The sequence below is a fragment of the Pseudophryne corroboree genome, unplaced genomic scaffold, assembly GCF_028390025.1.
Source record: "Pseudophryne corroboree isolate aPseCor3 unplaced genomic scaffold, aPseCor3.hap2 scaffold_711, whole genome shotgun sequence".
NCBI lineage: Eukaryota > Metazoa > Chordata > Amphibia > Anura > Myobatrachidae > Pseudophryne > Pseudophryne corroboree.
In genome coordinates this window covers 58,249-77,500 of record NW_026970294.1, presented here as the reverse complement: position 1 = coordinate 77,500, position 19,252 = coordinate 58,249, and the positions used below count along the sequence as shown (strand labels likewise).

Below are 19,252 nucleotides of genomic sequence, written 5' to 3'. Positions count from 1 at the left end.
ATGCATTCCATTTTCAAATGTATTCATTTATGAACCAGTAGTTAGAAGTAGAAAAGTTATAACAGAAACCACAAAGTTCATCTACAGCCACACCACACTGGATACGCCCAATCTCATCTGATCTTGGAAGCTAAACAGTGTTGTGCCTGGTTAGTACTTGGATGGGAGACCACCTGTGAATACAAGGTGCTGTATATATTTTTATACTGCAAACACCGTTCTGTTGATGCATTCCATTTTCAAACGTATTCATTTATGAACCAGTAGTTAGAAGTAGAAAAGTTCTAACAGAAACCATAAAGCTCATCTACAGCCACACCACACTGGATACGCCCAATCTCATCTGATCTTGGAAGATAAGCAGTGTTGGGCCTGGTTAGTACTTGGATGGGAGACCACCTGGGAATACAAGGTGCTGTAGATAATTTTATTCTGCCAACACCGTTCTGTTGATGCATTCCATTTTCAAACGTATTCATTTATGAACCAGTAGTTAGAAGTAGAAAAGTTATAACAGAAACCACAAAGTTCATCTACAGCCACACCACACTGGATACGCCCAATCTCATCTGATCTTGGAAGCTAAGCAGTGTTGGGCCTGGTTAGTACTTGGATGGGAGACCACCTGGAAATACAAGGTGCTGTAGATATTTTTATACTACCAACACCGTTCTGTTGATGCATTCCATTTTCAAACGTATTCATTTATGAACCAGTAGTTAGAAGTAGAAAAGTTCTAACAGAAACCACAAAGCTCATCTACAGCCACACCACACTGGATACGCCCAATCTCATCTGATCTTGGAAGCTAAGCAGTGTTGGGCCTGGTTAGTACTTGGATGGGAGACCACCTGGGAATACAAGGTGCTGTAGATATTTTTATACTGCCAACACCGTTCTGTTGATGCATTCACTTTTCAAATGTATTCATTTATGAACCAGTAGTTAGAAGTTGAAAAGTTCAAACAGAAACCACAAAGCTCATCTACAGCCACACCACACTGGATGCGCCCAATCTCATCTGATCTTGGAAGCTAAGCAGTGTTGGGCCTGGTCAGTACTTGTATGGGAGACCACCTGGGAATACAAGGTGCTGTAGATATTTTTATACTGCCAACACCGTTCTGTTGATGCATTCCATTTTCAAACGTATTCATTTATGAACCAGTAGTTAGAAGTAGAAAAGTTCTAACAGAAACCACAAAGCTCATCTACAGCAACACCACACTGGATACGCCCAATCTCATCTGATCTTGGATGCTAAACAGTGTTGGGCCTGGTTAGTACTTGGATGGGAGACCACCTGGGAATACAAGGTGCTGTATATATTTTTATACTGCCAACACCGTTCTGTTGATGCATTCCATTTTCAAACGTATTCATTTATGAACCAGTAGTTAGAAGTAGAAAAGTTATAACAGAAACCACAAAGTTCATCTACAGCCACAGCACACTGGATACGCCCAATCTCATCTGATCTTGGAAGCTAAGCAGTGTTGGGCCTGGTTAGTACTTGGATGGGAGGCCACCTGGGAATACAAGGTGCTGTAGATATTTTTATACTACCAACACCGTTCTGTTGATGCATTCCATTTTCAAACGTATTCATTTATGAACCAGTAGTTAGAAGTAGAAAAGTTCTACCAGAAACCACAAAGTTCATCTACAGCCACACCACACTGGATACGCCCAATCACATCTGATCTTGGAAGGTAAGCAGTGTTGGGCCTGGTTAGTACTTGGATGGGAGACCACCTGGGAATACAAGGTGCTGTAGATATTTTTATACTGCCAACACCGTTCTGTTGATGCATTCCATTTTCAAACGTATTCATTTATGAACCAGTAGTTAGAAGTAGAAAAGTTCTAACAGAAACCATAAAGCTCATCTACAGCCACACCACACTGGATACGCCCAATCTCATCTGATCTTGGAAGCTAAGCAGTGTTGGGCCTGGTTAGTACTTGGATGGGAGACCACCTGGGAATACAAGGTGCTGTAGATATTTTTATACTGCCAACACCGTTCTGTTGATGCATTCACTTTTCTAATGTATTCATTTATGAACCAGTAGTTAGAAGTTGAAAAGTTCAAACAGAAACCACAAAGCTCATCTACAGCCACACCACACTGGAAACGCCCAATCTCATCTGATCTTGGAAGCTAAGCAGTGTTGGGCCTGGTTAGTACTTGGATGGGAGACCACCTGTGAATACAAGGTGCTGTAGATATTTTTATACTGCCAACACCGTTCTGTTGATGCATTCCATTTTCAAACGTATTCATTTATGAACCAGTAGTTAGAAGTAGAAAAGTTCTAACAGAAACCACAAAGCTCATCTACAGCCACACCACACTGGATACGCCCAATCTCATCTGATCTTGGAAGCTAAGCAGTTTTGGGCCTGGTTAGTACTTGGATGGGAGACCACCTGGGAATACAAGGTGCTGTAGATATTTTTATACTACCAACACCGTTCTGTTGATGCATTCCATTTTCAAACGTATTCATTTATGAACCAGTAGTTAGAAGTAGAAAAGTTCTAACAGAAACCACAAAGCTCATCTACAGCCACACCACACTGGATACGCCCAATCTCATCTGATCTTGGAAGCTAAGCAGTGTTGGGCCTGGTTAGTACTTGGATGGGAGACCACCTGGGAATACAAGGTGCTGTAGATATTTTTATACTGCCAACACCGTTCTGTTGATGCATTCCATTTTCAAACGTATTCATTTATGAACCAGTAGTTAGAGGTAGAAAAGTTCTAACAGAAACCACAAAGCTCATCTACCGCCACACCACACTGGATACGCCCAATCTCATCTGATCTTGGAAATTAAGCAGTGTTGGGCCTGGTTAGTACTTGGATGGGAGACCACTTGGGAATACAAGGTGCTGTAGATATTTTTATACTGCCAACACCGTTCTGTTGATGCATTCAATTTTCAAATGTATTCATTTATGAACCAGTAGTTAGAAGTAGAAAAGTTCAAACAGAAACCACAAAGCTCATCTACAGCCACACCACACTGGATACGCTCAATCTCATCTGATCTTGGAAGCTAAGCAGTGTTGGGCCTGGTCAGTACTTGTATGGGAGACCACCTGGGAATACAAGGTGCTGTAGATATTTTTATACTGCCAACACCGTTCTGTTGATGCATTCCATTTTCAAACGTATTCATTTATGAACCAGTAGTTAGAAGTAGAAAAGTTCTAACAGAAATTACAAAGTTATTCTACAGCCACACCACACTGGATACGCCCAATCTCATCTGATCTTGGAAGCTAAGCAGTGTTGGGCCTGGTTAGTACTTGGATGGGAGACCACCTGGGAATACAAGGTGCTGTAGATATTTTTATACTGCCAACACCATTCTGTTGATGCATTCCATTTTAAAACATATTCATTAATGAACCAGTAGTTAGAAGTAGAAAAGTTCTAACAGAAACCAGAAAGTTCATCTACAGCAAGACCACACTGGATACGCCCAATCTCATCTGATCTTGGAAGCTAAGCAGTGTTGGGCCTGCTTAGTACTTGGATGGGAGACCACCGGGGAATACAAGGTGCTGTAGATATTTTTATACTGCCAACACCGTTCTGTTGATGCATTCCATTTTCAAACGTATTAATTTATGAACCAGTAGTTAGAAGCAGAAAAGTTCTAACAGAAACCACAAAGCTCATCTACAGCCACAGCACACTGGATACGCCCAATCTCATCTGATCTTGGAAGCTAAGCAGTGTTGGGCCTGGTTAGTACTTGGATGGGAGACCACCTGGGAATACAAGGTGCTGTAGATATTTTTATATTGCCAACAACGTTCTGTTGATGCATTCCATTTTCAAACGTTTTCATTTATGAACCAGTAGTTAGAAGTAGAAAAGTTCTAACAGAAACCACAAAGCTCATCTACAGCCACAGCACACTGGATACGCCCAATCTCATCTGATCTTGGAAGCTAAGCAGTGTTGGGCCTGGTTAGTACTTGGATGGGAGACCACCTGGGAATACAAAGTGCTGTAGATATTTTTATACTGCCAACACCGTTCTGTTGATGCATTCCATTTTCAAACGTATTCATTTATGAACCAGTAGTTAGAAGTAGAAAAGTTCAAACAGAAACCACAAAGCTCATCTACAGCCACACCACACTGGATACGCCAAATCTGATCTGATCTTGGAAGCTAAGCAGTGTTGGGCCTGGTCAGTACTTGGATGGGAGACCACCTGGGAATACAAGGTACTGTAGATATTGTTATACTGCCAACACCGTTCTGTTGATGCATTCCATTTTCAAACGTATTCATTTATGAACCAGTTGTTAGAAGTAGAAAAGTTCTAACAGAAACCATAAAGCTCATCTACAGCCACACCACACTGGATACGCCCAATCTCATCTGATCTTGGAAGCTAAGCAGTGTTGGGTCTGGTTAGTAATTGGATGGGAGACCACCTTGGAATACAAGGTGCTGTAGATATTTTTATACTGCCAACACAGTTCTGTTGATGCATTCCATTTTCAAATGTATTCATTTATGAACCAGTAGTTAGAAGTAGAAAAGTTCAAACAGAAACCACAAAGCTCATCTACAGCCACACCACACTGGATATCCCAATCTCATCTGATCTTGGAAGCTAAGCAGTGTTGGGCCTGGTTAGTACTTGGATGGGAGACCACCTGGGAATACAAGGTGCTGTAGATATTTTTATACTACCAACACCGTTCTGTTGATGCATTCCATTTTCAAACGTATTCATTTATGAACCAGTAGTTAGAAGTAGAAAAGTTCTAACAGAAACCATAAAGCTCATCTACAGCCACACCACACTGTATACGCCCAATCTCATCTGATCTTGGAAGCTAAGCAGTGTTGGGCCTGGTTAGTACTTGGATGGGAGACCACCTGGGAATACAAGGTGCTGTATATATTTTTATACTGCCAACACCGTTCTGTTGATGCATTCCATTTTCAAACGTATTCATTTATGAACCAGTAGTTAGAAGTAGAAAAGTTCTAACAGAAACCATAATGCTCATCTACAGCCACACCAGACTGGATACGCCCAATCTCATCTGATCTTGGAAGCTAAGCAGTTTTGGGCCTGGTTAGTACATGGATGGGAGACCACCTGGGATTACAAGGTGCTGTAGATATTTTTATACTACCAACACCGTTCTGTTGATGCATTCCATTTTCAAACGTATTCATTTATGAACCAGTAGTTAGAAGTAGAAAAGTTCTAACAGAAACCACAAAGCTCATCTACAGCCACACCACACTGGATACGCCCAATCTCATCTGATCTTGGAAGCTAAGCAGTGTTGGGCCTGGTTAGTACTTGGATGGGAGACCACCTGGGAATACAAGGTGCTGTAGATATTTTTATACTGCCAACACCGTTCTGTTGATGCATTCACTTTTCAAATGTATTCATTTATGAACCAGTAGTTAGAAGTTGAAAAGTTCAAACAGAAACCACAAAGCTCATCTACAGCCACACCACACTGGATACGCCCAATCTCATCTGATCTTGGAAGCTAAGCAGTGTTGGGCCTGGTCAGTACTTGTATGGGAGACCACCTGGGAATACAAGGTGCTGTATATATTTTTATACTGCCAACACCGTTCTGTTGCTGCATTCCATTTTCAAACGTATTCATTTATGAACCAGTAGTTAGAAGTAGAAAAGTTCTAACAGAAACCACAAAGCTCATCTACAGCCACACCACACTGGATACGCCCAATCTCATCTGATCTTGGAAGCTAAACAGTGTTGTGCCTGGTTAGTACTTGGATGGGAGACCACCTGTGAATACAAGGTGCTGTATATATTTTTATACTGCCAACACCGTTCTGTTGATGCATTCCATTTTCAAACGTATTCATTTATGAACCAGTAGTTAGAAGTAGAAAAGTTCTAACAGAAACCATAAAGCTCATCTACAGCCACACCACACTGGATACGCCCAATCTCATCTGATCTTGGAAGCTAAGCAGTGTTGGGCCTGGTTAGTACTTGGATGGGAGACCACCTGGGAATACAAGGTGCTGTAGATAATTTTATACTGCCAACACCGTTCTGTTGATGCATTCCATTTTCAAACGTATTCATTTATGAACCAGTAGTTAGAAGTAGAAAAGTTATAACAGAAACCACAAAGTTCATCTACAGCCACACCACACTGGATACGCCCAATCTCATCTGATCTTGGAAGCTAAGCAGTGTTGGGCCTGGTTAGTACTTGGATGGGAGACCACCTGGAAATACAAGGTGCTGTAGATATTTTTATACTACCAACACCGTTCTGTTGATGCATTCCATTTTCAAACGTATTCATTTATGAACCAGTAGTTAGAAGTAGAAAAGTTCTAACAGAAACCACAAAGCTCATCTACAGCCACACCACACTGGATACGCCCAATCTCATCTGATCTTGGAAGCTAAGCAGTGTTGGGCCTGGTTAGTACTTGGATGGGAGACCACCTGGGAATACAAGGTGCTGTAGATATTTTTATACTGCCAACACCGTTCTGTTGATGCATTCACTTTTCAAATGTATTCATTTATGAACCAGTAGTTAGAAGTTGAAAAGTTCAAACAGAAACCACAAAGCTCATCTACAGCCACACCACACTGGATACGCCCAATCTCATCTGATCTTGGAAGCTAAGCAGTGTTGGGCCTGGTCAGTACTTGTATGGGAGACCACCTGGGAATACAAGGTGCTGTAGATATTTTTATACTGCCAACACCGTTCTGTTGATGCATTCCATTTTCAAACGTATTCATTTATGAACCAGTAGTTAGAAGTAGAAAAGTTCTAACAGAAACCACAAAGCTCATCTACAGCAACACCACACTGGATACGCCCAATCTCATCTGATCTTGGATGCTAAACAGTGTTGGGCCTGGTTAGTACTTGGATGGGAGACCACCTGGGAATACAAGGTGCTGTATATATTTTTATACTGCCAACACCGTTCTGTTGATGCATTCCATTTTCAAACGTATTCATTTATGAACCAGTAGTTAGAAGTAGAAAAGTTCTAACAGAAACCATAATGCTCATCTACAGCCACACCAGACTGGATACGCCCAATCTCATCTGATCTTGGAAGCTAAGCAGTTTTGGGCCTGGTTAGTACATGGATGGGAGACCACCTGGGATTACAAGGTGCTGTAGATATTTTTATACTACCAACACCGTTCTGTTGATGCATTCCATTTTCAAACGTATTCATTTATGAACCAGTAGTTAGAAGTAGAAAAGTTCTAACAGAAACCACAAAGCTCATCTACAGCCACACCACACTGGATACGCCCAATCTCATCTGATCTTGGAAGCTAAGCAGTGTTGGGCCTGGTTAGTACTTGGATGGGAGACCACCTGGGAATACAAGGTGCTGTAGATATTTTTATACTGCCAACACCGTTCTGTTGATGCATTCACTTTTCAAATGTATTCATTTATGAACCAGTAGTTAGAAGTTGAAAAGTTCAAACAGAAACCACAAAGCTCATCTACAGCCACACCACACTGGATACGCCCAATCTCATCTGATCTTGGAAGCTAAGCAGTGTTGGGCCTGGTCAGTACTTGTATGGGAGACCACCTGGGAATACAAGGTGCTGTATATATTTTTATACTGCCAACACCGTTCTGTTGATGCATTCCATTTTCAAACGTATTCATTTATGAACCAGTAGTTAGAAGTAGAAAAGTTCTAACAGAAACCACAAAGCTCATCTACAGCCACACCACACTGGATACGCCCAATCTCATCTGATCTTGGAAGCTAAACAGTGTTGTGCCTGGTTAGTACTTGGATGGGAGACCACCTGTGAATACAAGGTGCTGTATATATTTTTATACTGCCAACACCGTTCTGTTGATGCATTCCATTTTCAAACGTATTCATTTATGAACCAGTAGTTAGAAGTAGAAAAGTTCTAACAGAAACAATAAAGCTCATCTACAGCCACACCACACTGGATACGCCCAATCTCATCTGATCTTGGAAGCTAAGCAGTGTTGGGCCTGGTTAGTACTTGGATGGGAGACCACCTGGGAATACAAGGTGCTGTAGATAATTTTATACTGCCAACACCGTTCTGTTGATGCATTCCATTTTCAAACGTATTCATTTATGAACCAGTAGTTAGAAGTAGAAAAGTTATAACAGAAACCACAAAGTTCATCTACAGCCACACCACACTGGATACGCCCAATCTCATCTGATCTTGGAAGCTAAGCAGTGTTGGGCCTGGTTAGTACTTGGATGGGAGACCACCTGGAAATACAAGGTGCTGTAGATATTTTTATACTACCAACACCGTTCTGTTGATGCATTCCATTTTCAAACGTATTCATTTATGAACCAGTAGTTAGAAGTAGAAAAGTTCTAACAGAAACCACAAAGCTCATCTACAGCCACACCACACTGGATACGCCCAATCTCATCTGATCTTGGAAGCTAAGCAGTGTTGGGCCTGGTTAGTACTTGGATGGGAGACCACCTGGGAATACAAGGTGCTGTAGATATTTTTATACTGCCAACACCGTTCTGTTGATGCATTCACTTTTCAAATGTATTCATTTATGAACCAGTAGTTAGAAGTTGAAAAGTTCAAACAGAAACCACAAAGCTCATCTACAGCCACACCACACTGGATACGCCCAATCTCATCTGATCTTGGAAGCTAAGCAGTGTTGGGCCTGGTCAGTACTTGTATGGGAGACCACCTGGGAATACAAGGTGCTGTAGATATTTTTATACTGCCAACACCGTTCTGTTGATGCATTCCATTTTCAAACGTATTCATTTATGAACCAGTAGTTAGAAGTAGAAAAGTTCTAACAGAAACCACAAAGCTCATCTACAGCAACACCACACTGGATACGCCCAATCTCATCTGATCTTGGATGCTAAACAGTGTTGGGCCTGGTTAGTACTTGGATGGGAGACCACCTGGGAATACAAGGTGCTGTATATATTTTTATACTGCCAACACCGTTCTGTTGATGCATTCCATTTTCAAACGTATTCATTTATGAACCAGTAGTTAGAAGTAGAAAAGTTCTAACAGAAACAATAAAGCTCATCTACAGCCACACCACACTGGATACGCCCAATCTCATCTGATCTTGGAAGCTAAGCAGTGTTGGGCCTGGTTAGTACTTGGATGGGAGACCACCTGGGAATACAAGGTGCTGTAGATAATTTTATACTGCCAACACCGTTCTGTTGATGCATTCCATTTTCAAACGTATTCATTTATGAACCAGTAGTTAGAAGTAGAAAAGTTATAACAGAAACCACAAAGTTCATCTACAGCCACACCACACTGGATACGCCCAATCTCATCTGATCTTGGAAGCTAAGCAGTGTTGGGCCTGGTTAGTACTTGGATGGGAGGCCACCTGGGAATACAAGGTGCTGTAGATATTTTTATACTACCAACACCGTTCTGTTGATGCATTCCATTTTCAAACGTATTCATTTATGAACCAGTAGTTAGAAGTAGAAAAGTTCTACCAGAAACCACAAAGTTGATCTACAGCCACACCACACTGGATACGCCCAATCACATCTGATCTTGGAAGGTAAGCAGTGTTGGGCCTGGTTAGTACTTGGATGGGAGACCACCTGGGAATACAAGGTGCTGTAGATATTTTTATACTGCCAACACCGTTCTGTTGATGCATTCCATTTTCAAACGTATTCATTTATGAACCAGTAGTTAGAAGTAGAAAAGTTCTAACAGAAACCTTAAAGCTCATCTACAGCCACACCACACTGGATACGCCCAATCTCATCTGATCTTGGAAGCTAAGCAGTGTTGTGCCTGGTTAGTACTTGGATGGGAGACCACCTGGGAATACAAGGTGCTGTAGATATTTTTATACTGCCAACACCGTTCTGTTGATGCATTCACTTTTCAAATGTATTCATTTATGAACCAGTAGTTAGAAGTTGAAAAGTTCAAACAGAAACCACAAAGCTCATCTACAGCCACACCACACTGGATACGCCCAATCTCATCTGATCTTGGAAGCTAAGCAGTGTTGGGCCTGGTCAGTACTTGTATGGGAGACCACCTGGGAATACAAGGTGCTGTAGATATTTTTATACTGCCAACACCGTTCTGTTGATGCATTCCATTTTCAAACGTATTCATTTATGAACCAGTAGTTAGAAGTAGAAAAGTTCTAACAGAAACCACAAAGCTCATCTACAGCCACACCACACTGGATACGCCCAATCTCATCTGATCTTGGAAGCTAAACAGTGTTGGGCCTGGTTAGTACTTGGATGGGAGACCACCTGGGAATACAAGGTGCTGTATATATTTTTATACTGCCAACACCGTTCTGTTGATGCATTCCATTTTCAAACGTATTCATTTATGAACCAGTAGTTAGAAGTAGAAAAGTTCTAACAGAAACCATAATGCTCATCTACAGCCACACCAGACTGGATACGCCCAATCTCATCTGATCTTGGAAGCTAAGCAGTTTTGGGCCTGGTTAGTACTTGGATGGGAGACCACCTGGGAATACAAGGTGCTGTAGATATTTTTATACTACCAACACCGTTCTGTTGATGCATTCCATTTTCAAACGTATTCATTTATGAACCAGTAGTTAGAAGTAGCAAAGTTCTAACAGAAACCACAAAGCTCATCTACAGCCACACCACACTGGATACGCCCAATCTCATCTGATCTTGGAAGCTAAGCAGTGTTGGGCCTGGTTAGTACTTGGATGGGAGACCACCTGGGAATACAAGGTGCTGTAGATATTTTTATACTGCCAACACCGTTCTGTTGATGCATTCCATTTTCAAACGTATTCATTTATGAACCAGTAGTTAGAGGTAGAAAAGTTCTAACAGAAACCACAAAGCTCATCTACAGCCACACCACACTGGATACGCCCAATCTCATCTGATCTTGGAAGTTAAGCAGTGTTGGGCCTGGTTAGTACTTGGATGGGAGACCACTTGGGAATACAAGGTGCTGTAGATATTTTTATACTGCCAACACCGTTCTGTTGATGCATTCAATTTTCAAATGTATTCATTTATGAACCAGTAGTTAGAAGTAGAAAAGTTCAAACAGAAACCACAAAGCTCATCTACAGCCACACCACACTGGATACGCCCAATCTCATCTGATCTTGGAAGCTAAGCAGTGTTGGGCCTGGTCAGTACTTGTATGGGAGACCACCTGGGAATACAAGGTGCTGTAGATATTTTTATACTGCCAACACCGTTCTGTTGATGCATTCCATTTTCAAACGTATTCATTTATGAACCAGTAGTTAGAAGTAGAAAAGTTCTAACAGAAACCACAAAGTTATTCTACAGCCACACCACACTGGATACGCCCAATCTCATCTGATCTTGGAAGCTAAGCAGTGTTGGGCCTGGTTAGTACTTGGATGGGAGACCACCTGGGAATACAAGGTGCTGTAGATATTTTTATACTGCCAACACCATTCTGTTGATGCATTCCATTTTAAAACATATTCATTAATGAACCAGTAGTTAGAAGTAGAAAAGTTCTAACAGAAACCAGAAAGTTCATCTACAGCAAGACCACACTGGATACGCCCAATCTCATCTGATCTTGGAAGCTAAGCAGTGTTGGGCCTGCTTAGTACTTGGATGGGAGACCACCGGGGAATACAAGGTGCTGTAGATATTTTTATACTGCCAACACCGTTCTGTTGATGCATTCCATTTTCAAACGTATTAATTTATGAACCAGTAGTTAGAAGTAGAAAAGTTCTAACAGAAACCACAAAGCTCATCTACAGCCACAGCACACTGGATACGCCCAATCTCATCTGATCTTGGAAGCTAAGCAGTGTTGGGCCTGGTTAGTACTTGGATGGGAGACCACCTGGGAATACAAGGTGCTGTAGATATTTTTATATTGCCAACAACGTTCTGTTGATGCATTCCATTTTCAAACGTTTTCATTTATGAACCAGTAGTTAGAAGTAGAAAAGTTCTAACAGAAACCACAAAGCTCATCTACAGCCACAGCACACTGTATACGCCCAATCTCATCTGATCTTGGAAGCTAAGCAGTGTTGGGCCTGGTTAGTACTTGGATGGGAGACCACCTGGGAATACAAGGTGCTGTAGATATTTTTATACTGCCAAAAACGTTCTGTTGATGCATTCCATTTTCAAACGTTTTCATTTATGAACCAGTAGTTAGAAGTAGAAAAGTTCTAACAGAAACCACAAAGCTCATCTACAGCCACACCACACTGGATACGCCCAATCTCATCTGATCTTGGAAGCTAAGCAGTGTTGGGCCTGGTTAGTACTTGGATGGGAGACCACCTGGGAATACAAGGTGCTGTAGATATTTTTATACTGCCAACACCGTTCTGTTGATGCATTCCATTTTCAAACGTATTCATTTATGAACCAGTAGTTAGAAGTAGAAAAGTTCTAACAGAAACCAGAAAGTTCATCTACAGCAACACCACACTGGATACGTCCAATCTCATCTGATCTTGGAAGCTAAGCAGTGTTGGGCCTGGTTAGTACTTGGATGGGAGACCACCTGGTAATACAAGGTGCTGTAGATATTTTTATACTGCCAACACCGTTCTGTTGATGCATTCCATTTTCAAACGTATTCATTTATGAACCAGTAGTTAGAAGTAGAAAAGTTCTAACAGAAACCACAGAGATCATTTACAGCCACACCACACTGGATACGCCCAATCTCATCTGATCTTGGAAGCTAAGCAGTGTTGGGCCTGGTTAGTACTTGGATGGGAGACCACCTGGGAATACAAGGTGCTGTAGATATTTTTATACTACCAACACCGTTCTGTTGATGCATTCCATTTTCAAACATATTCATTTATGAACCAGTAGTTAGAAGTAGAAAAGTTCAAACAGAAACCACAAAGCTCATCTACAGCCACACCACACTGGATACGCCCAATCTCATCTGATCTTGGAAGCTAAGCAGTGTTGGGCCTGGTTAGTACTTGGATGGGAGACCACCTGGGAATACAAGGTGCTGGAGATATTTTTATACTGCCAACACCGTTCTGTTGATGCATTCCATTTTCAAACGTATTCATTTATGAACCAGTAGTTAGAAGTAGAAAAGTTCTAACAGAAACCACAAAGCTCATCTACAGCCACACCACACTGGATACGCCCAATCTCATCTGATCTTGGAAGCTAAGCAGTGTTGGGCCTGGTTAGTACTTGGATGGGAGACCACCTGGGAATACAAGGTGCTGTAGATATTTTTATACTGCCAACACCGTTCTGTTGATGTATTCCATTTTCAAACGTTTTCATATATGAACCAGTAGTTAGAAGTAGAAAAGTTCTAACAGAAACCACAAAGCTCATCTACAGCCACACCACACTGGATACGCCCAATCTCATCTGATCTTGGAAGCTAAGCAGTGTTGGGCCTGGTTAGTACTTGGATGGGAGACCACCTAGGAATACAAGGTGCTGTAGATATTTTTATACTGCCAACACCGGTCTGTTGATGTATTCCATTTTCAAACGTTTTCATATATGAACCAGTAGTTAGAAGTAGAAAAGTTCTAACAGAAACCACGAAGCTCATCTACAGCCACACCACACTGGATACGCCCAATCTCATCTGATCTTGGAAGCTAAGCAGTGTTGGGCCTGGTTAGTACTTGGATGGGAGACCACCTAGGAATACAAGGTGCTGTAGATATTTTTATACTGCCAACACCGTTCTGTTGATGCATTCCATTTTCAAATGTATTCATTTATGAACCAGTAGTTAGAAGTAGAAAAGTTCTAACAGAAACCAGAAAGTTCATCTACAGCAACACCATATTGGATACGCCCAATCTCATCTGATCTTGGAAGCTAAGCAGTGTTGGGCCTGGTTAGTACTTGGATGGGAGACCACCTGGGAATACAAGGTGCTGTAGATATTTTTATACTGCCAACACCGTTCTGTTGATGCATTCCATTTTCAAACGTATTCATTTATGAACCAGTAGTTAGAAGTAGAAAAGTTCTAACAGAAACCACAAAGCTCATCTACAGCCACACCACACTGGATACGCCCAATCTCATCTGATCTTGGAAGCTAAGCAGTGTTGGGCATGGTTAGTACTTGGATGGGAGACCACCTGGGAATACAAGGTGCTGTAGATATTTTTATACTGCCAACACCGTTCTGTTGATGCATTCCATTTTCAAACGTATTCATTTATGAACCAGTAGTTAGAAGTAGAAAAGTTCTAACAGAAACCACAAAGCTCATCTACAGCCACACCACACTGGATACGCCCAATCTCATCTGATCTTGGAAGCTAAGCAGTGTTGGGCCTGGTTAGTACTTGGATGGGAGACCACCTGGGAATACAAGGTGCTGTAGATATTTTTATACTGCCAACACCGTTCTGTTGATGCATTCCATTTTCAAACGTATTCATTTATGAACCAGTAGTTAGAAGTAGAAAAGTTCTAACAGAAACCACAAAGCTCATCTACAGCCACACCACACTGGATACGCCCAATCTCATCTGATCTTGGAAGCTAAGCAGTGTTGGGCCTGGTTAGTACTTGGATGGGAGACCACCTGGGAATACAAGGTGCTGTATATATTTTTATACTGCCAACACCGTTCTGTTGATGCATTCCATTTTCAAACGTATTCATTTATGAACCAGTAGTTAGAAGTAGAAAAGTTCTAACAGAAACCACAAAGCTCATCTACAGCCACACCACATTGGATACGCCCAATCTCATCTGATCTTGGAAGCTAAGCAGTGTTGGGCCTGGTTAGTACTTGGATGGGAGACTACCTGGTAATACAAGGTGCTGTAGATATTTTTATACTGCCAACACCGTTCTGTTGATGCATTCAATTTTCAAACGTATTCATTTATGAACCAGTAGTTAGAAGTAGAAAAGTTCTAACAGAAACCACAAAGCTCATCTACAGCCACACCACACTGGATACGCCCAATCTCATCTGATCTTGGAAGCTAAGCAGTGTTGGGCCTGGTTAGTACTTGGATGGGAGACCACCTGGGAATACAAGGTGCTGTAGATATTTTTATACTGCCAACACCGTTCTGTTGATGCATTCCATTTTCAAACGTATTCATTTATGAACCAGTAGTTAGAAGTAGAAAAGTTCTAACAGAAACCACAAAGCTCATCTACAGCCACACCACACTGGATACGCCCAATCTCATCTGATCTTGGAAGCTAAGCAGTGTTGTGCCTGGTTAGTACTTGGATGGGAGACCACCTGGGAATACTGGTGCTGTAGATATTTTTATACTGCCAACACCGTTCTGTTGATGCATTCCATTTTCAAACGTATTCATTTATGAACCAGTAGTTAGAAGTAGAAAAGTTCTAACAGAAACCACAAAGCTCATCTACAGCCACACCACACTGGATACGCCCAATCTCATCTGATCTTGGAAGCTAAGCAGTGTTGGGCCTGGTAAGTACTTGGATGGGAGACCACCCGGTAATACAAGGTGCTGTAGATATTTTTATACTGCCAACACCGTTCTGTTGATGCATTCCATTTTCAAACGTATTCATTTATGAACCAGTAGTTAGAAGTAGAAAAGTTCTAACAGAAACAACAAAGCTCATCTACAGCCACAGCACACTGGATACGCCCAATCTCATCTAATCTTGGAAGCTAAGCAGTGTTGGGCCTGGTTAGTACTTGGATGGGAGACCACCTGGGAATACAAGGTGCTGTAGATATTTTTATACTGCCAACACCGTTCTGTTGATGCATTCCATTTTCAAATGTTTTCATTTATGAACCAGTAGTTAGAAGTAGAAAAGTTCTAACAGAAACCACAAAGCTCATCTACAGCCACACCACACTGGATACGCCCAATCTCATCTGATCTTGGAAGCTAAGCAGTGTTGGGCCTGGTTAGTACTTGGATGGGAGATCACCTAGGAATACAAGGTGCTGTAGATATTTTTATACTGCCAACACCGTTCTGTTGATGCATTCAATTTTCAAATGTATTCATTTATGAACCAGTAGTTAGAAGTAGAAAAGTTCTAACAAAAACCAGAAGGTTTATCTACAGCAACACCACACTGGATACGCCCAATCACATCTGATCTTGGAAGCTAAGCAGTGTTGGGCCTGGTAAGTACTTGGATGGGAGACCACCTGGGAATACAAGGTGCTGTAGATATTTTTATACTGCAAACACCGTTCTGTTGATGCATTCCATTTTCAAACGTATTCATTTATGAACCAGTAGTTAGAAGTAGAAAAGTTCTAACAGAAACCACAAAGGTCATCTACAGCCACACCACACTGGATACGCCCAATCTCATCTGATCCTGGAAGCTAAGCAGTGTTGGGCCTGGTAAGTACTTGGATGGGAGACCACCTAGGAATACAAGGTTCTGTAGATATTTTTATACTGCCAACACCGTTCTGTTGATGCATTCCATTTTCAAACGTATTCATTTATGAACCAGTAGTTAGAAGTAGAAAAGTTCTAACAGAAACCACAAATGTCATCTACAGCCACACCACACTGGATACGCCCAATCTCATCTGATCTTGGAAGCTAAGCAGTGTTGGGCCTGGTAAGAACTTGGATGGGAGACCACCTGGGAATACAAGGTTCTGTAGATATTTTTATACTGCCAACACCGTTCTGTTGATGCATTCCATTTTCAAACGTATTCATTTATGAACCAGTAGTTAGAAGTAGAAAAGTTCTAACAGAAACCACAAAGCTCATCTACAGCCACACCACACTGGATACGCCCAATCTCATCTGATCTTGGAAGCTAAGCAGTGTTGGGCCTGGTTAGTACTTGGATGGGAGACCACCTGGGAATACAAGGTGCTGTAGATATTTTTATACTGCCAACACTGTTCTGTTGATGCATTCCATTTTCAAATGTATTCATTTATGAACCAGTAGTTAGAAGTAGAAAAGTTCAAACAGAAACCACAAAGCTCATCTACAGCCACACCACACTGGATACGCCCAATCTCATCTGATCTTGGAAGCTAAGCAGTGTTGGGCCTGGTTAGTACTTGGATGGGAGACCACCTGGGAATACAAGGTGCTGTAGATATTTTTATACTGCCAACACCGTTCTGTTGATGCATTCCATTTTCAAACGTATTCATTTATGAACCAGTAGTTAGAAGTAGAAAAGTTCTAACAGAAACCAGAAAGTTCATCTACAGCAACACCACACTGGATACGCCCAATCTCATCTGATCTTGGAAGCTAAGCAGTGTTGGGCCTGGTTAGTACTTGGATGGGAGACCACCCGGTAATACAAGGTGCTGTAGATATTTTTATACTGCCAACACCGTTCTGTTGATGCATTCCATTTTCAAACGTATTCATTTATGAACCAGTAGTTAGAAGTAGAAAAGTTCTAACAGAAACCACAGAGATAATTTACAGCCACACCACACTGGATACGCCCAATCTCATCTGATCTTGGAAGCTAAGCAGTGTTGGGCCTGGTTAGTACTTGGATGGGAGACCACCTGGGAATACAAGGTGCTGTAGATATTTTTATACTACCAACACCGTTCTGTTGATGCATTCCATTTTCAAACATATTCATTTATGAACCAGTAGTTAGAAGTAGAAAAGTTCAAACAGAAACCACAAAGCTCATCTACAGCCACACCACACTGGATACGCCCAATCTCATCTGATCCTGGAAGCTAAGCAGTGTTGGGCCTGGTTAGTACTTGGATGGGAGACCACCTGGGAATACAAGGTGCTGTAGATATTTTTATACTGCCAACACCGTTCTGTTGATGCATTCCATTTTCAAATGTATTCATTTATGAACCAGTAGTTAGAAGTAGAAAAGTTCTAACAGAAACCACAAAGCTCATCTACAGCCACACCACACTGGATACGCCCAATCTCATCTGATCTTGGAAGCTAAGCAGTGTTGGGCCTGGTTAGTACTTGGATGGGAGACCACCTGGGAATACAAGGTGCTGTAGATATTTTTATACTGCCAACACCGTTCTGTTGATGTATTCCATTTTCAAACGTTTTCATATATGAACCAGTAGTTAGAAGTAGAAAAGTTCTAACAGAAACCAGAAAGTTCATCTACAGCAACACCACACTGGATACGCCCAATCTCATCTGATCTTGGAAGCCAAGCAGTGTTGGGCCTGGTTAGTACTTGGATGGGAGACCACCTGGGAATACAAGGTGCTGTAGATATTTTTATACTGCCAACACCGTTCTGTTGATGCATTCCATTTTCAAACGTTTTCATTTATGAACCAGTAGTTAGAAGTAGAAAAGTTCTAACAGAAACCACAAAGCACATCTACAGCCACAGCACACTGGATACGCCCAATCTCATCTGATCTTGGAAGATAAGCAGTGTTGGGCCTGGTTATTACTTGGATGGGAGACCACCTGGGAATACAAGGTGCTGTAGATATTTTTATACTGCCAACACCGGTCTGTTGATGCATTCCATTTTCAAACGTTTTCATTTATGAACCAGTAGTTAGAAGTAGAAAAGTTCTAACAGAAACTACAAAGCTCATCTACAGCCACACCACACTGGATACGCCCAATCTCATCTGATCTTGGAAGCTAAGCAGTGTTGGGCCTGGTTAGTACTTGGATGGGAGACCACCTAGGAATACAAGGTGCTGTAGATATTTTTATACTGCCAACACCGTTCTGTTGATGTATTCAATTTTCAAATGTATTCATTTATGAACCAGTAGTTAGAAGTAGAAAAGTTCTAACAGAAACCACAAAGCTCATCTACAGCCACACCACACTGGATACGCCCAATCTCATGTGATCTTGGAAGCTAAGCAGTGTTGGGCCTGGTTAGTACTTGGATGGGAGACCACCTGGGAATACAAGGTGCTGTAGATATTTTTATACTGCCAACACCGTTCTGTTGATGCATTCCATTTTCAAACGTATTCATTTATGAACCAGTAGTTAGAAGTAGAAAAGTTCTAACAGAAACCACAAAGCTCATCTACAGCCACACCGCACTGGATACGCCCAATCTCATCTGATCTTGGAAGCTAAGCAGTGTTGGGCCTGGTTAGTACTTGGATGGGAGACCACCTGGGAATACAAGGTGCTGTAGATATTTTTATACTGCCAACACCGTTCTGTTGATGCATTCCATTTTCAAACGTGTTCATTTATGAACCAGTAGTTA

The 19,252-nt window shown here is 41.6% G+C and overlaps 67 non-coding genes and 18 pseudogenes across 67 annotated transcripts; all 85 read left to right on the top strand.

Annotated features, from left to right (window-relative positions):
- The first annotated feature begins 79 nt into the window (after positions 1 to 79).
- LOC135039213 (5S ribosomal RNA) lies at positions 80 to 198 on the top strand (annotated as a pseudogene).
- Positions 199 to 305: 107 nt separating this feature from the next.
- LOC135039511 (5S ribosomal RNA) lies at positions 306 to 424 on the top strand. Its single transcript, XR_010233514.1, has one exon. It is a non-coding gene; the product is annotated as a 5S ribosomal RNA (ribosomal RNA).
- Positions 425 to 531: 107 nt separating this feature from the next.
- Positions 532 to 650, top strand: LOC135038441 (5S ribosomal RNA). Its single transcript, XR_010232805.1, has one exon. It is a non-coding gene; the product is annotated as a 5S ribosomal RNA (ribosomal RNA).
- A 107-nt stretch (positions 651 to 757) lies between these two features.
- On the top strand, positions 758 to 876 carry LOC135038700 (5S ribosomal RNA). Its single transcript, XR_010233056.1, has one exon. It is a non-coding gene; the product is annotated as a 5S ribosomal RNA (ribosomal RNA).
- Positions 877 to 983: 107 nt separating this feature from the next.
- LOC135038443 (5S ribosomal RNA) lies at positions 984 to 1,102 on the top strand. Its single transcript, XR_010232807.1, has one exon. It is a non-coding gene; the product is annotated as a 5S ribosomal RNA (ribosomal RNA).
- A 107-nt stretch (positions 1,103 to 1,209) lies between these two features.
- LOC135039124 (5S ribosomal RNA) lies at positions 1,210 to 1,328 on the top strand (annotated as a pseudogene).
- A 107-nt stretch (positions 1,329 to 1,435) lies between these two features.
- LOC135038928 (5S ribosomal RNA) lies at positions 1,436 to 1,554 on the top strand. Its single transcript, XR_010233279.1, has one exon. It is a non-coding gene; the product is annotated as a 5S ribosomal RNA (ribosomal RNA).
- Positions 1,555 to 1,661: 107 nt separating this feature from the next.
- Positions 1,662 to 1,780, top strand: LOC135039798 (5S ribosomal RNA). Its single transcript, XR_010233790.1, has one exon. It is a non-coding gene; the product is annotated as a 5S ribosomal RNA (ribosomal RNA).
- A 107-nt stretch (positions 1,781 to 1,887) lies between these two features.
- On the top strand, positions 1,888 to 2,006 carry LOC135038688 (5S ribosomal RNA). The gene has a single exon (XR_010233044.1). It is a non-coding gene; the product is annotated as a 5S ribosomal RNA (ribosomal RNA).
- Positions 2,007 to 2,113: 107 nt separating this feature from the next.
- On the top strand, positions 2,114 to 2,232 carry LOC135039535 (5S ribosomal RNA). The gene has a single exon (XR_010233538.1). It is a non-coding gene; the product is annotated as a 5S ribosomal RNA (ribosomal RNA).
- Positions 2,233 to 2,339: 107 nt separating this feature from the next.
- LOC135038590 (5S ribosomal RNA) lies at positions 2,340 to 2,458 on the top strand. Its single transcript, XR_010232948.1, has one exon. It is a non-coding gene; the product is annotated as a 5S ribosomal RNA (ribosomal RNA).
- A 107-nt stretch (positions 2,459 to 2,565) lies between these two features.
- Positions 2,566 to 2,684, top strand: LOC135038677 (5S ribosomal RNA). Its single transcript, XR_010233033.1, has one exon. It is a non-coding gene; the product is annotated as a 5S ribosomal RNA (ribosomal RNA).
- Positions 2,685 to 2,791: 107 nt separating this feature from the next.
- Positions 2,792 to 2,910, top strand: LOC135038955 (5S ribosomal RNA). The gene has a single exon (XR_010233305.1). It is a non-coding gene; the product is annotated as a 5S ribosomal RNA (ribosomal RNA).
- Positions 2,911 to 3,017: 107 nt separating this feature from the next.
- Positions 3,018 to 3,136, top strand: LOC135038862 (5S ribosomal RNA). The gene has a single exon (XR_010233213.1). It is a non-coding gene; the product is annotated as a 5S ribosomal RNA (ribosomal RNA).
- A 107-nt stretch (positions 3,137 to 3,243) lies between these two features.
- On the top strand, positions 3,244 to 3,362 carry LOC135039639 (5S ribosomal RNA). Its single transcript, XR_010233636.1, has one exon. It is a non-coding gene; the product is annotated as a 5S ribosomal RNA (ribosomal RNA).
- A 107-nt stretch (positions 3,363 to 3,469) lies between these two features.
- On the top strand, positions 3,470 to 3,588 carry LOC135038988 (5S ribosomal RNA). The gene has a single exon (XR_010233337.1). It is a non-coding gene; the product is annotated as a 5S ribosomal RNA (ribosomal RNA).
- A 107-nt stretch (positions 3,589 to 3,695) lies between these two features.
- Positions 3,696 to 3,814, top strand: LOC135038692 (5S ribosomal RNA). Its single transcript, XR_010233048.1, has one exon. It is a non-coding gene; the product is annotated as a 5S ribosomal RNA (ribosomal RNA).
- Positions 3,815 to 3,921: 107 nt separating this feature from the next.
- On the top strand, positions 3,922 to 4,040 carry LOC135039085 (5S ribosomal RNA; annotated as a pseudogene).
- A 107-nt stretch (positions 4,041 to 4,147) lies between these two features.
- LOC135039262 (5S ribosomal RNA) lies at positions 4,148 to 4,266 on the top strand (annotated as a pseudogene).
- Positions 4,267 to 4,373: 107 nt separating this feature from the next.
- LOC135039155 (5S ribosomal RNA) lies at positions 4,374 to 4,492 on the top strand (annotated as a pseudogene).
- Positions 4,493 to 4,599: 107 nt separating this feature from the next.
- Positions 4,600 to 4,717, top strand: LOC135038995 (5S ribosomal RNA). Its single transcript, XR_010233344.1, has one exon. It is a non-coding gene; the product is annotated as a 5S ribosomal RNA (ribosomal RNA).
- A 107-nt stretch (positions 4,718 to 4,824) lies between these two features.
- Positions 4,825 to 4,943, top strand: LOC135038457 (5S ribosomal RNA). Its single transcript, XR_010232821.1, has one exon. It is a non-coding gene; the product is annotated as a 5S ribosomal RNA (ribosomal RNA).
- A 107-nt stretch (positions 4,944 to 5,050) lies between these two features.
- LOC135039146 (5S ribosomal RNA) lies at positions 5,051 to 5,169 on the top strand (annotated as a pseudogene).
- A 107-nt stretch (positions 5,170 to 5,276) lies between these two features.
- LOC135038664 (5S ribosomal RNA) lies at positions 5,277 to 5,395 on the top strand. The gene has a single exon (XR_010233022.1). It is a non-coding gene; the product is annotated as a 5S ribosomal RNA (ribosomal RNA).
- Positions 5,396 to 5,502: 107 nt separating this feature from the next.
- Positions 5,503 to 5,621, top strand: LOC135038925 (5S ribosomal RNA). The gene has a single exon (XR_010233276.1). It is a non-coding gene; the product is annotated as a 5S ribosomal RNA (ribosomal RNA).
- A 107-nt stretch (positions 5,622 to 5,728) lies between these two features.
- On the top strand, positions 5,729 to 5,847 carry LOC135039212 (5S ribosomal RNA; annotated as a pseudogene).
- A 107-nt stretch (positions 5,848 to 5,954) lies between these two features.
- On the top strand, positions 5,955 to 6,073 carry LOC135038653 (5S ribosomal RNA). The gene has a single exon (XR_010233011.1). It is a non-coding gene; the product is annotated as a 5S ribosomal RNA (ribosomal RNA).
- Positions 6,074 to 6,180: 107 nt separating this feature from the next.
- On the top strand, positions 6,181 to 6,299 carry LOC135038440 (5S ribosomal RNA). Its single transcript, XR_010232804.1, has one exon. It is a non-coding gene; the product is annotated as a 5S ribosomal RNA (ribosomal RNA).
- A 107-nt stretch (positions 6,300 to 6,406) lies between these two features.
- On the top strand, positions 6,407 to 6,525 carry LOC135038642 (5S ribosomal RNA). The gene has a single exon (XR_010233000.1). It is a non-coding gene; the product is annotated as a 5S ribosomal RNA (ribosomal RNA).
- A 107-nt stretch (positions 6,526 to 6,632) lies between these two features.
- On the top strand, positions 6,633 to 6,751 carry LOC135038600 (5S ribosomal RNA). Its single transcript, XR_010232958.1, has one exon. It is a non-coding gene; the product is annotated as a 5S ribosomal RNA (ribosomal RNA).
- A 107-nt stretch (positions 6,752 to 6,858) lies between these two features.
- Positions 6,859 to 6,977, top strand: LOC135039123 (5S ribosomal RNA; annotated as a pseudogene).
- Positions 6,978 to 7,084: 107 nt separating this feature from the next.
- On the top strand, positions 7,085 to 7,203 carry LOC135039145 (5S ribosomal RNA; annotated as a pseudogene).
- A 107-nt stretch (positions 7,204 to 7,310) lies between these two features.
- Positions 7,311 to 7,429, top strand: LOC135038631 (5S ribosomal RNA). Its single transcript, XR_010232989.1, has one exon. It is a non-coding gene; the product is annotated as a 5S ribosomal RNA (ribosomal RNA).
- Positions 7,430 to 7,536: 107 nt separating this feature from the next.
- On the top strand, positions 7,537 to 7,655 carry LOC135038924 (5S ribosomal RNA). Its single transcript, XR_010233275.1, has one exon. It is a non-coding gene; the product is annotated as a 5S ribosomal RNA (ribosomal RNA).
- A 107-nt stretch (positions 7,656 to 7,762) lies between these two features.
- On the top strand, positions 7,763 to 7,881 carry LOC135039211 (5S ribosomal RNA; annotated as a pseudogene).
- A 107-nt stretch (positions 7,882 to 7,988) lies between these two features.
- LOC135038620 (5S ribosomal RNA) lies at positions 7,989 to 8,107 on the top strand. Its single transcript, XR_010232978.1, has one exon. It is a non-coding gene; the product is annotated as a 5S ribosomal RNA (ribosomal RNA).
- A 107-nt stretch (positions 8,108 to 8,214) lies between these two features.
- On the top strand, positions 8,215 to 8,333 carry LOC135038439 (5S ribosomal RNA). Its single transcript, XR_010232803.1, has one exon. It is a non-coding gene; the product is annotated as a 5S ribosomal RNA (ribosomal RNA).
- Positions 8,334 to 8,440: 107 nt separating this feature from the next.
- Positions 8,441 to 8,559, top strand: LOC135038609 (5S ribosomal RNA). The gene has a single exon (XR_010232967.1). It is a non-coding gene; the product is annotated as a 5S ribosomal RNA (ribosomal RNA).
- A 107-nt stretch (positions 8,560 to 8,666) lies between these two features.
- Positions 8,667 to 8,785, top strand: LOC135038599 (5S ribosomal RNA). The gene has a single exon (XR_010232957.1). It is a non-coding gene; the product is annotated as a 5S ribosomal RNA (ribosomal RNA).
- A 107-nt stretch (positions 8,786 to 8,892) lies between these two features.
- Positions 8,893 to 9,011, top strand: LOC135039122 (5S ribosomal RNA; annotated as a pseudogene).
- A 107-nt stretch (positions 9,012 to 9,118) lies between these two features.
- LOC135038598 (5S ribosomal RNA) lies at positions 9,119 to 9,237 on the top strand. Its single transcript, XR_010232956.1, has one exon. It is a non-coding gene; the product is annotated as a 5S ribosomal RNA (ribosomal RNA).
- A 107-nt stretch (positions 9,238 to 9,344) lies between these two features.
- LOC135039718 (5S ribosomal RNA) lies at positions 9,345 to 9,463 on the top strand. The gene has a single exon (XR_010233715.1). It is a non-coding gene; the product is annotated as a 5S ribosomal RNA (ribosomal RNA).
- A 107-nt stretch (positions 9,464 to 9,570) lies between these two features.
- LOC135039796 (5S ribosomal RNA) lies at positions 9,571 to 9,689 on the top strand. Its single transcript, XR_010233788.1, has one exon. It is a non-coding gene; the product is annotated as a 5S ribosomal RNA (ribosomal RNA).
- A 107-nt stretch (positions 9,690 to 9,796) lies between these two features.
- On the top strand, positions 9,797 to 9,915 carry LOC135038732 (5S ribosomal RNA). Its single transcript, XR_010233088.1, has one exon. It is a non-coding gene; the product is annotated as a 5S ribosomal RNA (ribosomal RNA).
- A 107-nt stretch (positions 9,916 to 10,022) lies between these two features.
- Positions 10,023 to 10,141, top strand: LOC135038597 (5S ribosomal RNA). Its single transcript, XR_010232955.1, has one exon. It is a non-coding gene; the product is annotated as a 5S ribosomal RNA (ribosomal RNA).
- A 107-nt stretch (positions 10,142 to 10,248) lies between these two features.
- On the top strand, positions 10,249 to 10,367 carry LOC135038616 (5S ribosomal RNA). The gene has a single exon (XR_010232974.1). It is a non-coding gene; the product is annotated as a 5S ribosomal RNA (ribosomal RNA).
- Positions 10,368 to 10,474: 107 nt separating this feature from the next.
- Positions 10,475 to 10,593, top strand: LOC135039546 (5S ribosomal RNA). Its single transcript, XR_010233549.1, has one exon. It is a non-coding gene; the product is annotated as a 5S ribosomal RNA (ribosomal RNA).
- Positions 10,594 to 10,700: 107 nt separating this feature from the next.
- LOC135038587 (5S ribosomal RNA) lies at positions 10,701 to 10,819 on the top strand. Its single transcript, XR_010232945.1, has one exon. It is a non-coding gene; the product is annotated as a 5S ribosomal RNA (ribosomal RNA).
- Positions 10,820 to 10,926: 107 nt separating this feature from the next.
- LOC135039426 (5S ribosomal RNA) lies at positions 10,927 to 11,045 on the top strand. Its single transcript, XR_010233431.1, has one exon. It is a non-coding gene; the product is annotated as a 5S ribosomal RNA (ribosomal RNA).
- A 107-nt stretch (positions 11,046 to 11,152) lies between these two features.
- Positions 11,153 to 11,271, top strand: LOC135038596 (5S ribosomal RNA). Its single transcript, XR_010232954.1, has one exon. It is a non-coding gene; the product is annotated as a 5S ribosomal RNA (ribosomal RNA).
- Positions 11,272 to 11,378: 107 nt separating this feature from the next.
- Positions 11,379 to 11,497, top strand: LOC135039638 (5S ribosomal RNA). The gene has a single exon (XR_010233635.1). It is a non-coding gene; the product is annotated as a 5S ribosomal RNA (ribosomal RNA).
- Positions 11,498 to 11,604: 107 nt separating this feature from the next.
- Positions 11,605 to 11,723, top strand: LOC135038987 (5S ribosomal RNA). The gene has a single exon (XR_010233336.1). It is a non-coding gene; the product is annotated as a 5S ribosomal RNA (ribosomal RNA).
- A 107-nt stretch (positions 11,724 to 11,830) lies between these two features.
- On the top strand, positions 11,831 to 11,949 carry LOC135038691 (5S ribosomal RNA). The gene has a single exon (XR_010233047.1). It is a non-coding gene; the product is annotated as a 5S ribosomal RNA (ribosomal RNA).
- A 107-nt stretch (positions 11,950 to 12,056) lies between these two features.
- On the top strand, positions 12,057 to 12,175 carry LOC135038777 (5S ribosomal RNA). Its single transcript, XR_010233131.1, has one exon. It is a non-coding gene; the product is annotated as a 5S ribosomal RNA (ribosomal RNA).
- Positions 12,176 to 12,282: 107 nt separating this feature from the next.
- On the top strand, positions 12,283 to 12,401 carry LOC135038575 (5S ribosomal RNA). Its single transcript, XR_010232933.1, has one exon. It is a non-coding gene; the product is annotated as a 5S ribosomal RNA (ribosomal RNA).
- A 107-nt stretch (positions 12,402 to 12,508) lies between these two features.
- Positions 12,509 to 12,627, top strand: LOC135039154 (5S ribosomal RNA; annotated as a pseudogene).
- Positions 12,628 to 12,734: 107 nt separating this feature from the next.
- On the top strand, positions 12,735 to 12,853 carry LOC135039554 (5S ribosomal RNA). Its single transcript, XR_010233555.1, has one exon. It is a non-coding gene; the product is annotated as a 5S ribosomal RNA (ribosomal RNA).
- Positions 12,854 to 12,960: 107 nt separating this feature from the next.
- LOC135038630 (5S ribosomal RNA) lies at positions 12,961 to 13,079 on the top strand. Its single transcript, XR_010232988.1, has one exon. It is a non-coding gene; the product is annotated as a 5S ribosomal RNA (ribosomal RNA).
- Positions 13,080 to 13,186: 107 nt separating this feature from the next.
- On the top strand, positions 13,187 to 13,305 carry LOC135038563 (5S ribosomal RNA). Its single transcript, XR_010232922.1, has one exon. It is a non-coding gene; the product is annotated as a 5S ribosomal RNA (ribosomal RNA).
- A 107-nt stretch (positions 13,306 to 13,412) lies between these two features.
- Positions 13,413 to 13,531, top strand: LOC135039699 (5S ribosomal RNA). Its single transcript, XR_010233696.1, has one exon. It is a non-coding gene; the product is annotated as a 5S ribosomal RNA (ribosomal RNA).
- A 107-nt stretch (positions 13,532 to 13,638) lies between these two features.
- LOC135039698 (5S ribosomal RNA) lies at positions 13,639 to 13,757 on the top strand. Its single transcript, XR_010233695.1, has one exon. It is a non-coding gene; the product is annotated as a 5S ribosomal RNA (ribosomal RNA).
- Positions 13,758 to 13,864: 107 nt separating this feature from the next.
- LOC135038762 (5S ribosomal RNA) lies at positions 13,865 to 13,983 on the top strand. The gene has a single exon (XR_010233116.1). It is a non-coding gene; the product is annotated as a 5S ribosomal RNA (ribosomal RNA).
- A 107-nt stretch (positions 13,984 to 14,090) lies between these two features.
- Positions 14,091 to 14,209, top strand: LOC135038566 (5S ribosomal RNA). The gene has a single exon (XR_010232925.1). It is a non-coding gene; the product is annotated as a 5S ribosomal RNA (ribosomal RNA).
- A 107-nt stretch (positions 14,210 to 14,316) lies between these two features.
- Positions 14,317 to 14,435, top strand: LOC135038551 (5S ribosomal RNA). The gene has a single exon (XR_010232911.1). It is a non-coding gene; the product is annotated as a 5S ribosomal RNA (ribosomal RNA).
- A 107-nt stretch (positions 14,436 to 14,542) lies between these two features.
- On the top strand, positions 14,543 to 14,661 carry LOC135039769 (5S ribosomal RNA). Its single transcript, XR_010233762.1, has one exon. It is a non-coding gene; the product is annotated as a 5S ribosomal RNA (ribosomal RNA).
- A 107-nt stretch (positions 14,662 to 14,768) lies between these two features.
- Positions 14,769 to 14,887, top strand: LOC135039109 (5S ribosomal RNA; annotated as a pseudogene).
- A 107-nt stretch (positions 14,888 to 14,994) lies between these two features.
- On the top strand, positions 14,995 to 15,113 carry LOC135038539 (5S ribosomal RNA). Its single transcript, XR_010232900.1, has one exon. It is a non-coding gene; the product is annotated as a 5S ribosomal RNA (ribosomal RNA).
- Positions 15,114 to 15,220: 107 nt separating this feature from the next.
- Positions 15,221 to 15,338, top strand: LOC135038449 (5S ribosomal RNA). Its single transcript, XR_010232813.1, has one exon. It is a non-coding gene; the product is annotated as a 5S ribosomal RNA (ribosomal RNA).
- A 107-nt stretch (positions 15,339 to 15,445) lies between these two features.
- On the top strand, positions 15,446 to 15,564 carry LOC135038947 (5S ribosomal RNA). Its single transcript, XR_010233297.1, has one exon. It is a non-coding gene; the product is annotated as a 5S ribosomal RNA (ribosomal RNA).
- Positions 15,565 to 15,671: 107 nt separating this feature from the next.
- On the top strand, positions 15,672 to 15,790 carry LOC135039116 (5S ribosomal RNA; annotated as a pseudogene).
- Positions 15,791 to 15,897: 107 nt separating this feature from the next.
- LOC135038728 (5S ribosomal RNA) lies at positions 15,898 to 16,016 on the top strand. Its single transcript, XR_010233084.1, has one exon. It is a non-coding gene; the product is annotated as a 5S ribosomal RNA (ribosomal RNA).
- Positions 16,017 to 16,123: 107 nt separating this feature from the next.
- Positions 16,124 to 16,242, top strand: LOC135038606 (5S ribosomal RNA). The gene has a single exon (XR_010232964.1). It is a non-coding gene; the product is annotated as a 5S ribosomal RNA (ribosomal RNA).
- Positions 16,243 to 16,349: 107 nt separating this feature from the next.
- On the top strand, positions 16,350 to 16,468 carry LOC135039251 (5S ribosomal RNA; annotated as a pseudogene).
- A 107-nt stretch (positions 16,469 to 16,575) lies between these two features.
- On the top strand, positions 16,576 to 16,694 carry LOC135039228 (5S ribosomal RNA; annotated as a pseudogene).
- Positions 16,695 to 16,801: 107 nt separating this feature from the next.
- Positions 16,802 to 16,920, top strand: LOC135038528 (5S ribosomal RNA). The gene has a single exon (XR_010232889.1). It is a non-coding gene; the product is annotated as a 5S ribosomal RNA (ribosomal RNA).
- Positions 16,921 to 17,027: 107 nt separating this feature from the next.
- Positions 17,028 to 17,146, top strand: LOC135038516 (5S ribosomal RNA). The gene has a single exon (XR_010232878.1). It is a non-coding gene; the product is annotated as a 5S ribosomal RNA (ribosomal RNA).
- Positions 17,147 to 17,253: 107 nt separating this feature from the next.
- LOC135039051 (5S ribosomal RNA) lies at positions 17,254 to 17,372 on the top strand (annotated as a pseudogene).
- Positions 17,373 to 17,479: 107 nt separating this feature from the next.
- Positions 17,480 to 17,598, top strand: LOC135039552 (5S ribosomal RNA). Its single transcript, XR_010233553.1, has one exon. It is a non-coding gene; the product is annotated as a 5S ribosomal RNA (ribosomal RNA).
- A 107-nt stretch (positions 17,599 to 17,705) lies between these two features.
- On the top strand, positions 17,706 to 17,824 carry LOC135038670 (5S ribosomal RNA). Its single transcript, XR_010233027.1, has one exon. It is a non-coding gene; the product is annotated as a 5S ribosomal RNA (ribosomal RNA).
- Positions 17,825 to 17,931: 107 nt separating this feature from the next.
- On the top strand, positions 17,932 to 18,050 carry LOC135038504 (5S ribosomal RNA). The gene has a single exon (XR_010232867.1). It is a non-coding gene; the product is annotated as a 5S ribosomal RNA (ribosomal RNA).
- A 107-nt stretch (positions 18,051 to 18,157) lies between these two features.
- On the top strand, positions 18,158 to 18,276 carry LOC135038578 (5S ribosomal RNA). Its single transcript, XR_010232936.1, has one exon. It is a non-coding gene; the product is annotated as a 5S ribosomal RNA (ribosomal RNA).
- Positions 18,277 to 18,383: 107 nt separating this feature from the next.
- On the top strand, positions 18,384 to 18,502 carry LOC135039142 (5S ribosomal RNA; annotated as a pseudogene).
- A 107-nt stretch (positions 18,503 to 18,609) lies between these two features.
- On the top strand, positions 18,610 to 18,728 carry LOC135039697 (5S ribosomal RNA). Its single transcript, XR_010233694.1, has one exon. It is a non-coding gene; the product is annotated as a 5S ribosomal RNA (ribosomal RNA).
- A 107-nt stretch (positions 18,729 to 18,835) lies between these two features.
- LOC135039736 (5S ribosomal RNA) lies at positions 18,836 to 18,954 on the top strand. Its single transcript, XR_010233732.1, has one exon. It is a non-coding gene; the product is annotated as a 5S ribosomal RNA (ribosomal RNA).
- Positions 18,955 to 19,061: 107 nt separating this feature from the next.
- LOC135039490 (5S ribosomal RNA) lies at positions 19,062 to 19,180 on the top strand. The gene has a single exon (XR_010233494.1). It is a non-coding gene; the product is annotated as a 5S ribosomal RNA (ribosomal RNA).
- The last annotated feature ends 72 nt before the right edge of the window (positions 19,181 to 19,252 follow it).